The sequence below is a fragment of the Nanorana parkeri genome, unplaced genomic scaffold (genome assembly GCF_000935625.1).
Source record: "Nanorana parkeri isolate BGI_ZX_2015 unplaced genomic scaffold, ASM93562v1 scaffold75, whole genome shotgun sequence".
Classification (NCBI taxonomy): Eukaryota; Metazoa; Chordata; class Amphibia; order Anura; family Dicroglossidae; genus Nanorana; species Nanorana parkeri.
In genome coordinates, this window is record NW_017306343.1 from 524,590 (window position 1) to 535,016 (window position 10,427).

At 39.1% G+C, this 10,427-nt stretch overlaps 1 protein-coding gene across 1 annotated transcript in view; it reads right to left on the reverse strand.

Moving 5' to 3' along the window:
* The window catches only part of LOC108804841 (metabotropic glutamate receptor 8-like), a 786,696-nt gene that overhangs the window by 291,792 nt on the left and 484,477 nt on the right, over positions 1-10,427 (reverse strand). The window lies entirely within an intron of this gene.

The window sequence follows — 10,427 nt, forward strand, 5'->3', positions numbered from 1 at the left end:
ATAATTGTGAATATGATAACTCATGCTTTTCTGTAAGAATTATGTGTTCCCTAAGTCAATTTAAATAAAAAATGTCATTTTTGACTCTAGGATACTTTGAACATTTTACTTTTTATACAATACAAGATTATGTTAATTTCTATACATGTTTACAACTGGTAAGCAAAGATCCTGCAAAAAAATTACATTTATATATTTTTTGAATTACTTAACATTTGGCATTTTGACCATTAAAAATACTTTTTATATAACAAGACTTGGAAAAACATGTCCATGTATGGGCCTTAAACCATGCAAGATACAGAAAGTGATCATTATATCCAAATTACTCTTTTTAATTAATTTTGCCATTTTCAAATGTTTTCAAAATAAATGAGGGATCACAAGTGACATTTCTGTACTCCAAACACAAGTTTGTTTATTAATTTTTGCCATTCTGGACAGCAATCAACAGAGTTCAGTGAGAATTAAGCAGGAGGATGACTTGTTTTCCAACTTGATTTTCTGTAAACAATGCAAATGAGCATATAAAACCTTTGAGCAGTAGCAGTCATTTACTATTGCCAAATGTTGTATTTGCATACAATCTTGATAAACAAAGTCTAAAATCTCATGTAAGCATTGACCTTTACCTTGCAGTCAATACCATGCTTCCTTTCTCAGCACAGGCATGTTAAAATTCTAAAATAGTTGCATATTAGATCAAATAAAGTAACGCAGTGAATGGAAAGAGAATGGGTGGAGAAAGGTTCTCACATCAATTAATTTCTTTCAGGCAAGTCAGAATAGACGGTGCCAACAAGACAGTGTTTAGGGAATGCTTGCCTTCCTAAATATTAGCATAACAGAAATCTTTACATGACTATGGTGCTGTTATAGTGGATGTTTTGCCACTAAATAGTATATATTAGTTAATGTTTTATGCATAGTTGTGCTGTTTTTAGAATGAAGTTATTTATTCAGATTTTATGCAACACAATTGTAAAAACATGTAGATTTAAATATACTAAGGACAAGGTACACAGCTCTAAAATTAATAGTACTATATTCTATCCAATAGGAAAACAGTTATAGCATAGTCTGATATGCTGCAGCCAAAAGTACAAAAGGAAGAATATATCCTAAAGAGAGTTACTGGGCTCAGAAATCAGTTCACCTTGCAACTGGTGTCCTTGTCACCTACTGGGATGAATAGGAAACATAAAACAATCTTATTTTCCTTCTGTAAATTATTAATCCCTCAATTCCTCATGTAGTGGAGGTGAACAATGGCTGACATGTTTGAAGTTCATCCTGGGTGGCAACCATGGCTCCCTCCATAGATACAGTGGAGGAGTGTGTTATTTTCTGAATTAGGATTTGAAAATACTGAAAAAAATTAAATTAATGCAGCCATCTAAGGACTGGTGAGCTGCAATATGTTAAATTTTTTGGTTTGGATATGCTTTAAGGCATGATAGCGGAGATATGCTAATGGACAGTACAGTACATTACTGTACAGTAGTGAATACTGACCGGCTGCAGTTTTGATGCGAGGGTGAGATGCTTGAGTGACGCAAGGATGTGATGAGTGGGTGAGATGCTTGAGTGATGCGAGGGTGTAATGCAAGGGTGAGACAGCCACATTAGAAGGCTGCGTGAGTAGGCCTTGCTGCCATTTCCACAGTGTACAATGTACAACACTGACTGGTCTGGAAGCTGGTCATTAGTCCGCACAGTCATTAACTAGGTAGGTTGTTAAGTGAGGAGTATCTGTATATTGTTTCTTTAGCTCTCACTCCCCTATTGCCATAAAGCAGCACATATAGGTGTAAAGTATACTTACACTCATCTCACATCATTGGTCAACTTGATTCTCCATCACCACCTCTTCTTAATTTATTAATGAAAATAATTGCCACTAAATGTAATTGTGAAATAGTATGACTGTTCTCTACAATGTACCCCACTTATGGCAACTTATTCTATCTACCTGGGTTGTATATCTATGTAAAGTTTTTTGGTCTTTTCATTGCTGTGTAGTCTAACCAATATAAACAAAACCGCACAGCATTTAATCATGTAAACTACACCTCTAACATGTCGTTTAACCTCCCTGGCAGGATGATTTTTTCATGTAATTTTTCGGTCTATTTATTTCTCAAATTTTTTTCGTCTTCCTCTTTTTTTTTAAATATCCCGCCGGTTCCACCCCCTGCAACGCGTATGCTCGCAAGGGACGGAACCGGGAAGACGGATGCCGGCATCGGCCGGAGAACACAGCGCGGCTCCAGGGACAAGGTAAGTAAATGCTATGCGGCATTCCCGAGTGTAGCTCAGGGTTACCGCTTACGGTATGGAAAAGTAACCACGAGCTACACTCGGGAGGTTAAAGAAGAAAATACCCTGTGAGGAAAAAAAAAGATACTGACACAAACGACATCTGGGAACATAATAAATTATTATGCCCACTTTTTCTTTTCTCTGATATTACTCCACACCTTTCAATGTGTGACATTTCACACTGTAGCAATGTTACTGGGTATTTTCTGGCTCATATCATGAAATCTCTCCACCAGTTTAACCAAATCACTCACTATTTCAGCTACCCTCCTAAATTGCACTCTGGGAACAGATTTAAAGACTTTGGGTAAATGATGACTGTTAAAGTGCAAAGATGTATTTCTGTACATTGGCTTTGTATATAGATTAATTCCCTAAATTGCCATTATGCACAGTTATCATAGTATCTTTAAAAGGCTTCTGCTTCACACTAAACTGAACTTTAAATTGTTAATCTTTCACCATTGTATTTAACGTCTTGTAGAAATGGTGCCAAATGGAGCCAAAGTGCACACCAGGTGGCAAACACATACGGTGATGCATTTCAAACAGTGAATGAGAATAGATTATTTTCTCTTCTACCCAAATCATGAATACATTAGAATAGGGCAGAGCTGTATTAAAACCCATTGCCGCTCCACACAAAAGTAAATAATAATCATTCTTAAATAAAAAAAAGAATTCCAAAGTCAACTGCAATATATCAGCAATGAACTGCATCTAAATCACTGTATATTTCTACAAAAGTTCTAACAACATCATAGTAGCTTCTGTCCTTAAAGTCTAAATCTAAAATGTCCCAGGTAACCAAAACGTATCACCTGGGACATTAATATCCATAATCCTATTTAAAAAAATCACTAGAGTGCCTCAGGTAAAAATGTTCGCTACTAAGGAGTCAAAAGAGTGAAATCCTGCCATAAAAATTAGCCAAAAGGGATAATACAATCATCATGATCTTCATGAACCTTATGGAGTACATATATGACAGAAGTTATAGGATGTTCCTTAATCAAAAAGGTCTTAGTTTCATTATCTATCACTCCTGTAGTTTATGCACCATCCACTACCTCGACCTTCTTTTGTAACTTGAAAATCGGGTTGGTCTGATTAAGTTCACATTTCACATTCGCCTTAAAATCAAACATTTATAGAAATCACAATCTATGATACCTTTAGAACTGCCCTTGGTTTGCATAATCTGTTAAAAATGTCAATATATTTCTCTACATTCTTCATGTACACCTCCACTGGTGCATGTGATGTAGGTGCCACATTCTTACTTTGCAGTCCTAAGCCAAATTTTTAATAAACAATATATTGTCTATCCATATATATATATGGAACTTGTAGATGGGTAGAAAACAATGTTTTCAATCATATGGAAACTGATGCAAATCTTGTTTGAAACAAAGATAATGCAATCTTTTTGCTGGAGAAAATCCCAGCCCTCTATTCAGAACAGATAGTTCCTGTGGTGACACTGTATCGTGCTATTTTTCTTCCCTATTTCAAAGCAAAGAGGTAAGATATTGTTGGAAAAATGGGAATGGGTGGCTGGGCACTGCCATTGGGAACATGTACCAATGCAAAAAAATAAAAAATACCATTCAGGTACAGTGGGGGGAATTAATTAAAACTGGAGCACACAAACTCTGGAGCAGATTTGCACTGCAACCAATCAGCTTCTCTGTCTCATTTTAAAATCTTACCTGAGCAAAACGAAGAGAGAAGCTGATTGGTTGCCATGGGCAACTGCTTCAGGTTCTGTCTGCTTCAGTTTTGATAAATGCCCCCCCAGTGTCTTTTCATGCATTTTGAAGGGCAACATTGGACATACACAAATCGTTTAACCATTTTGCAGCAAGGCCCTGCATTTTTTGAAATGTTTACTTTTAAAAAAAAATGTAACTGCAAATTTCAGAGTTTGTTAAGTACTCCCAAACCATACATTTTCTAAAAGCACAGGACTGGTAGAATAAAGAGGTGGTGCTACTAATTTTGCAGGTTATGTGACATTTGCGCAAATATTGATCAAATTAATATTTTCAAAAAAAATACACAGCGCACACAAAAAACATAATTTACATGATTCCTACTAAATCTAAACTATAAACTGTATTGATTTAATAACAAATATTTGTACATTTTTAAATTGCTCATTTCTTGTGAAACAGTAAAAAACAAAGGAAAGCAAAACTGTAAATATCCAACTTTAGCTAAAAACCTAGAGGTTGGCCTCAGACTCAGACCTACGTGTTGTGGTAATGCCTGATCTGCAGTGCTATTTGTGTTCTAACAACGCACTGCAGCACATGTGCATAACACACCACATTATGGTGCACTGTTGCACGTGTATGTTATGTGTATGGGGTGCTTTAAGTTTGGGGAAATATCAGAGGTCTAAAAGACCCCTGATATTTCCCTTTTGAGATAGAAAAAGAAATTGGGAACACAGAGTCCTCTATCTCCTTTTCTGCAGACCTTGCATTCAATGAACATGAAGCACTCAGTACAGAGGCTTCCTGTTCATTCACAATCTCAGGAGATAGTAATATGTCTCCAGGTATGAATGGACAGAACATGATGTGTGCAGTGCTCCTCTTGTCCATTCATAAACTGAGGAGATAAGTGTTTACTCTGTACCCAGTCATGAATGAACAGGAAGTGATGTGTAACTCTCCCTTTTCATTCATAACTGGGGACATAGTAAACATTTACTATCTCCTCTATTATGAATGAACACTGAAGTGATCAGTACTAAGCACTCCGGTATTTGTTGTGAAGGGAAGGATCAGCAAATATTTCACATATTTACCGATCCTCCGCTCAGCATCCTGAACTGCTCCGCACATGTCACTGCTGCTCTCTCCTTCCTGCAACTCTCTCCTCCCCGCTGAGTTCCGGCATCATGTGTCCCCTCTGATCCTTATTGCCTCTGCTGATACAGGTGGGGTACATCAGCGGTGATTGGAGGGGACACAGACCCAATCATGCAGCATGGATGAAGGAACTTCAGAGCAGGGGCATGGAGCGTAGAGTCTGGTCTTGAATGCATAGCTGCCATCAGGTGCTTTTCAACCACTGATGACAGCTATTCTTTTACAAAGAACAGTCAGGGTGACCCATCTGCTATTGTCGCCGAAGTGACCAGGAGCTTATAGAAGAAGGGTGAAAGCCAGTGTAAGGCTTACTGCGCTGGCCAGGTGAGAATGTTTTTTGTTCAGTTTAGGGATGCACCGATATTTATACTAGTATTGGTATCAGTGTCGATATTGAATATTTGGGCGAGTACTTACTTACCCAAATGCTCTGATACTTAGCCCCGATACCAGAATTTCCGGTCAGTGGAAGATTTCCTCTGACCAACAGTGCCACGAAGGAACATGGAGTTGGCTTCCTGGCCAATCAGCATTGAGACGGACAAACAGAATAGAGCCGGCTTCCTGGTCAATCAGGAAGCTGGGCAGCGGGTAATGACTCACCTCCCATCTTTCTTAATGGCTGGGAAACTGGCTTCCCGGCCAATCAGCATTCAGTCGGCCAAACAGCATGGCGGTCCATGCTCCCGAAAGTACCGGTATCGGCAAGTACCGAAAGGTAAATATCGGTACTGCAGCACAGTGATTAAGTCACTTCTATGCTGAGTCTGGTCTCTCCACTTGTCAGTATGTCTAATATCAATATCAGTTACATAGTTACATAGTATTTGAGGTTGAACAAAAGCATTAGTCCATCAAGTCCAACCTATTAGGATCTCATTCTAGGAGTACCTGTACCCATGTATATTGCGGCCCCTTAAGAAATCGTACAAAAGTTTCTTGAACAATTCCACATTATTTGCTGAAATCACCACCTGTGGCAGTGAGTTCCAGACCCTAACTGATCTTACTGAAAGTTTAGAAAAACTAATTTGGGGGTGTGACTTTCTCAGGTCTTCTTACGGGTCCAGTCACTAAGCTGCCGTAGGCAGCCGAGTGAAAGACCGATCTGAAGTGAAGTGAGCCGAACACTGTTCGGCTATCCACTTCAGGCTGGTACGGCTGATTTCAGCCGTACATTGGCTGAAATCAGCCGACAGCCGATCCAACATCTGGATCGGCTGAGCCGAACCTCCGGCAGGCTTCTCACTGAAAAAAAAGTCAACAGTGAAAAAAGTCAAAAAAAGTAAATAGAAAACGATTGTGCGGAGCTAGCAGTGACAGCTAGCTCTGCCCAATAGTTTCCTATTGTCCGGCGGCTCTGCTGTAAAAAAAAGAAAAGAACTCTCCCGGGCGCTCCGCCTCCCGCTCCCGGCCGCCCAGGAGAGAAGCACTGATGTGTATTTTTTTTTCTTTATTCTGACACGATCGATTTGCAATAGACAATAGTAAACTAGCATTGTACCCGCCCTCTGCTGATGGACCTGATGGGGGACTGCAGCAGAGGGCGGGTACAATGCCAGTTTACTATTGGCTATTGCAAATTGAAATAGACAATAGTAATGTCCCAATGCTTTTCAATGGGAAAATGTCTTTTTTTTTCTATTCTGACATCGATCGTGTCAGAATAAAGAAAAAAAAGGACACAGCAGTGTTTCTCTCCTTGGCGGCCGGGAGCAGGAGACTCCCGGGGCGCCAGGGAGAGTTAGCTGTTTGGAGATCAGTGTCCCTGGTTAGCTGCTAACCAAGGACGCTGATCTCACTGCAAGTGGCCGGAGCCAGTCGTAAGATCACGGATGGCTCTGCCCAGCTGTCAGAAGCAGGCTTCAGCTTTCAGCACGGCTCAGCCGAGCCGATGCATTTGCGTTCGGCTTGGCTGAGCCACTCGGCCATGATTGGGAGCTGAACGGGCTATTGTGAATAGCCTGTACAGCACCCCTTTGGTTCTACTGAACCGAAGGGGTCCTGGGGCCGAAGCTAGCCGAAGGATCGGCCGAAGCTACGGCCAGATCCTTCGGCAGCTTCGTGAATAGACCCCTTTGTTTTTTTTTATCATGCAGTTATAATAAACCATTTTCAAACCATTTCTTAACATTATCACAGAAAAAATGTTTTTACTACTCAGGGGGTTTTCCTCGGTCCTATATAGTTCCTTTAAATCTCAATACGCCTAACAATTGTGGAACTGTGACAAATCCATTTTAAAGGCTTTTCCTGCTTAATAACTTAACCACAAATAAAACATTAAGGTACCATTCCTTGAAGAGCGGCACTGCACATGTTTTAAATTATTTATCTAATTTGCCGCAAGAAAGAAACAAATAAATCACTGTTCAGCTTGTGCATACTGAAGACATTGTTTACTAAAATTTTTGTAGCAAACTGCTAAGATGAACACAGAATAAGAAAAAACAGCTAAACCCATTATATAGCAATCATTACATTAAATACATAATAAGAAATATGATTGCACTATTTAATGAAAAAAACTATAAATCATCACTTTTGTTTATTTGTCTTATAATTTATAATGTTGAGGCTGAACTCTAATGTACTTTAGTTTTATATCTGAGAAAAGATACCTATATAATGCAATTTGTGAATATAATAGGATGAAAGCTTTATGAAAGCTGTATTTTTAAAGTTTGTTGGAGTACACCATATTTCATGTATATATTCATAAAACAAGCATCACAGTGCTGTGTTTGGATAGAGTATCACACTGATAGTATAACAGTAGTAGTATAATAGGCTTTACATCTTATCTATGTGTATCAAACTGTATTAATGTGGTTAGTTAGACATCTTTCTCATGAGACATATATATATATATATGATAATACCTTACTACAAAGAAATAAAATGGTCATAGTAAAAAAATGTATAATTACTGTAATAAAGATTACTTTTATTACAAGGAACTTTTAGTGCTTCTTATCTATTTTTTGTTAATTACTGTATGATGTTATGTACTAAAAAATAAAATATTACACAAATATGTTTAATTTTTGTTTGTTCTAGTAAATATGAAATATTGCATCTAAAATTTATTTTTTCTACTTTCGGCCAGCAGGTTGTTGGCTACAAACTGTATCTTTATTTATATTCTAATGAAATACTTGGTAACATGAAGAGAAGGAACACTCTCTCACTCTCACTCACTATCTCACTCACTCACTCATTCACTTACTCACTCACTCACTCACTCACTCACTCACTCACTCACTCACAGCTTATATGGACCTATATAACTTTTCAACTACACAAAAGCAGTCAAAATGTTAGTAGGTAATTCTAGGCCTTCTTATTTGAAAACCCAGCATGATCTAACCTGTCACAGAAGCACCCTGCATTATATGATAGACATTTAAGCCAGCAAAAAATGTTTTAGTTTTTTGGATATTTCGTTATTTTGTTTTTCAGGATTCGGGTCTGAAAGTCAATTTGTTTCGGCATTCGGATGATTCTGAATTGTTGTTAATTTTTGTTGATGAGTTAAATGATCAATACAAATTTAAATTTGTTGCAGAAAAGTGACATTAAACTTTTGACACTCAACAGAAACAAAAAAACAAACAGCATAGGGTTCCCCCAACAATTTATAAGAGACCTTTTAGGTCTGGTAGGAATGTTAGGGGGGACCTCTGACATAAAAAAACAGCATGCGGTTCCTTTGGCAATTCATACCAAATCCTTAATCCAGACAGCAGCCTGGCAGGGCAGGAAAGGGGGGGGGGGGGGGGGGCACCCCCCTTCCCTCCACCATATCAGGCCACATGCCCTCACCACTGGGAGGGTGTTTTTCCAGGTGGGACCCCCTGAAAAAGCACCTTGTCTCCATGCCGATGGAGACAAGGGCTTCCTTCCCACAACTGGTGGTTGTGGGGGTCTGCGGGCAGGGGGGATCATCTGCACCTGGGTACCCCTTTCATAAACATGCCCCCCCTTGTAAATGAGTAAGGGATACTTGTACCCCTACTCATTCACTAAAGGGTTAAATAAAATGTAAAAAAAGCACACGCCTTAGAAGAATAACCTTTGTTTGAAAAAATATTTAAAAAACACAAACACAAGTTTTGACAATGCCCTATTAAACAAATGTCCCACAAAGTCATTTCAGTGTCGGCTGACAAATGAAAATGGGCAGTGGGCAGAAATAAACAAAGCCCGCTATTGGCTATTTAAAATTAAAATAGCCAATACTAGGCTGGTTAATACACCCACCCAGTGCCTGATGTCAGTCACAGAGGAGCGAAACTTTCTCCTCTGCAGGAGCAATAGCCATTCTGCTATTGGCTATTTTAAATTGCAATAGCCAGTAGCAGGCTGGCAATTGCTCCGCCCACTGACTTCTGTCAATCAGCTGAGGAGCAGACCTGAAAGAGAACTTTCTCTCTCAGGTCTGCTCCTGCAGAATGGGTGCCTCCCACTGCCTTCTGTCAATCCACAGAGGATCGGACCTGAGAGAGAGAGTTCTCTCTCAGATCTTCTCCCTTGTGACTGACAGAAGGCAGTGGGCGGAGCATTAGCCAGCCTGCTATTGGCTATTTTAATTTTAAATAGCCAATAGCAGGCTTTGTTTATTTCTCCCCACTGCCCAATGTGGGCAGATAAGAAATAATACATTTTTTATTATTTTTTCAAATAAAAGCAATTGTCAAAAACTTGTGTGGTGTTTTTTTGTTCAATTTTTGTTCAATTAAAGGCATGTGGCCTGCTATAGTTACATAGTTAGTCCTATAGTTACATAAAAAGTCCTATATGTGAACAAACAAATAAAACATTGTCAGTTTTTGACCATTCCTTTAATAAGTAAAAGAAAAAAGTGTTCATTGATGCAATCCAAAGGTCAATCACGTCATCCAGCAACCTCGTCAATGACGATGAATGATGCCTGCCAAAATAAAAAAAAGTCCCGCCGCTCGCCAATCTGTCCGCTGCTTCTGAACTTTGGCTACAAAATGACAGGTCTGGCCTGAATGTAAACAAATGGGTGGAGCAAATCCTGACCTGAATGCAGCCAATGTATGGCTAAAAATAGCCGTACATGGCTGCAGTGAATAGCCAAATTGGCTTTGGCTCACTTCACTTCTGCTTAGTTATTCATTCGCTGACTTCGGCAGCTTAGTGAATAGCCCCCTAGTATTTTTATCAATGAATGTAGTGTCACTACATGAATGCCCC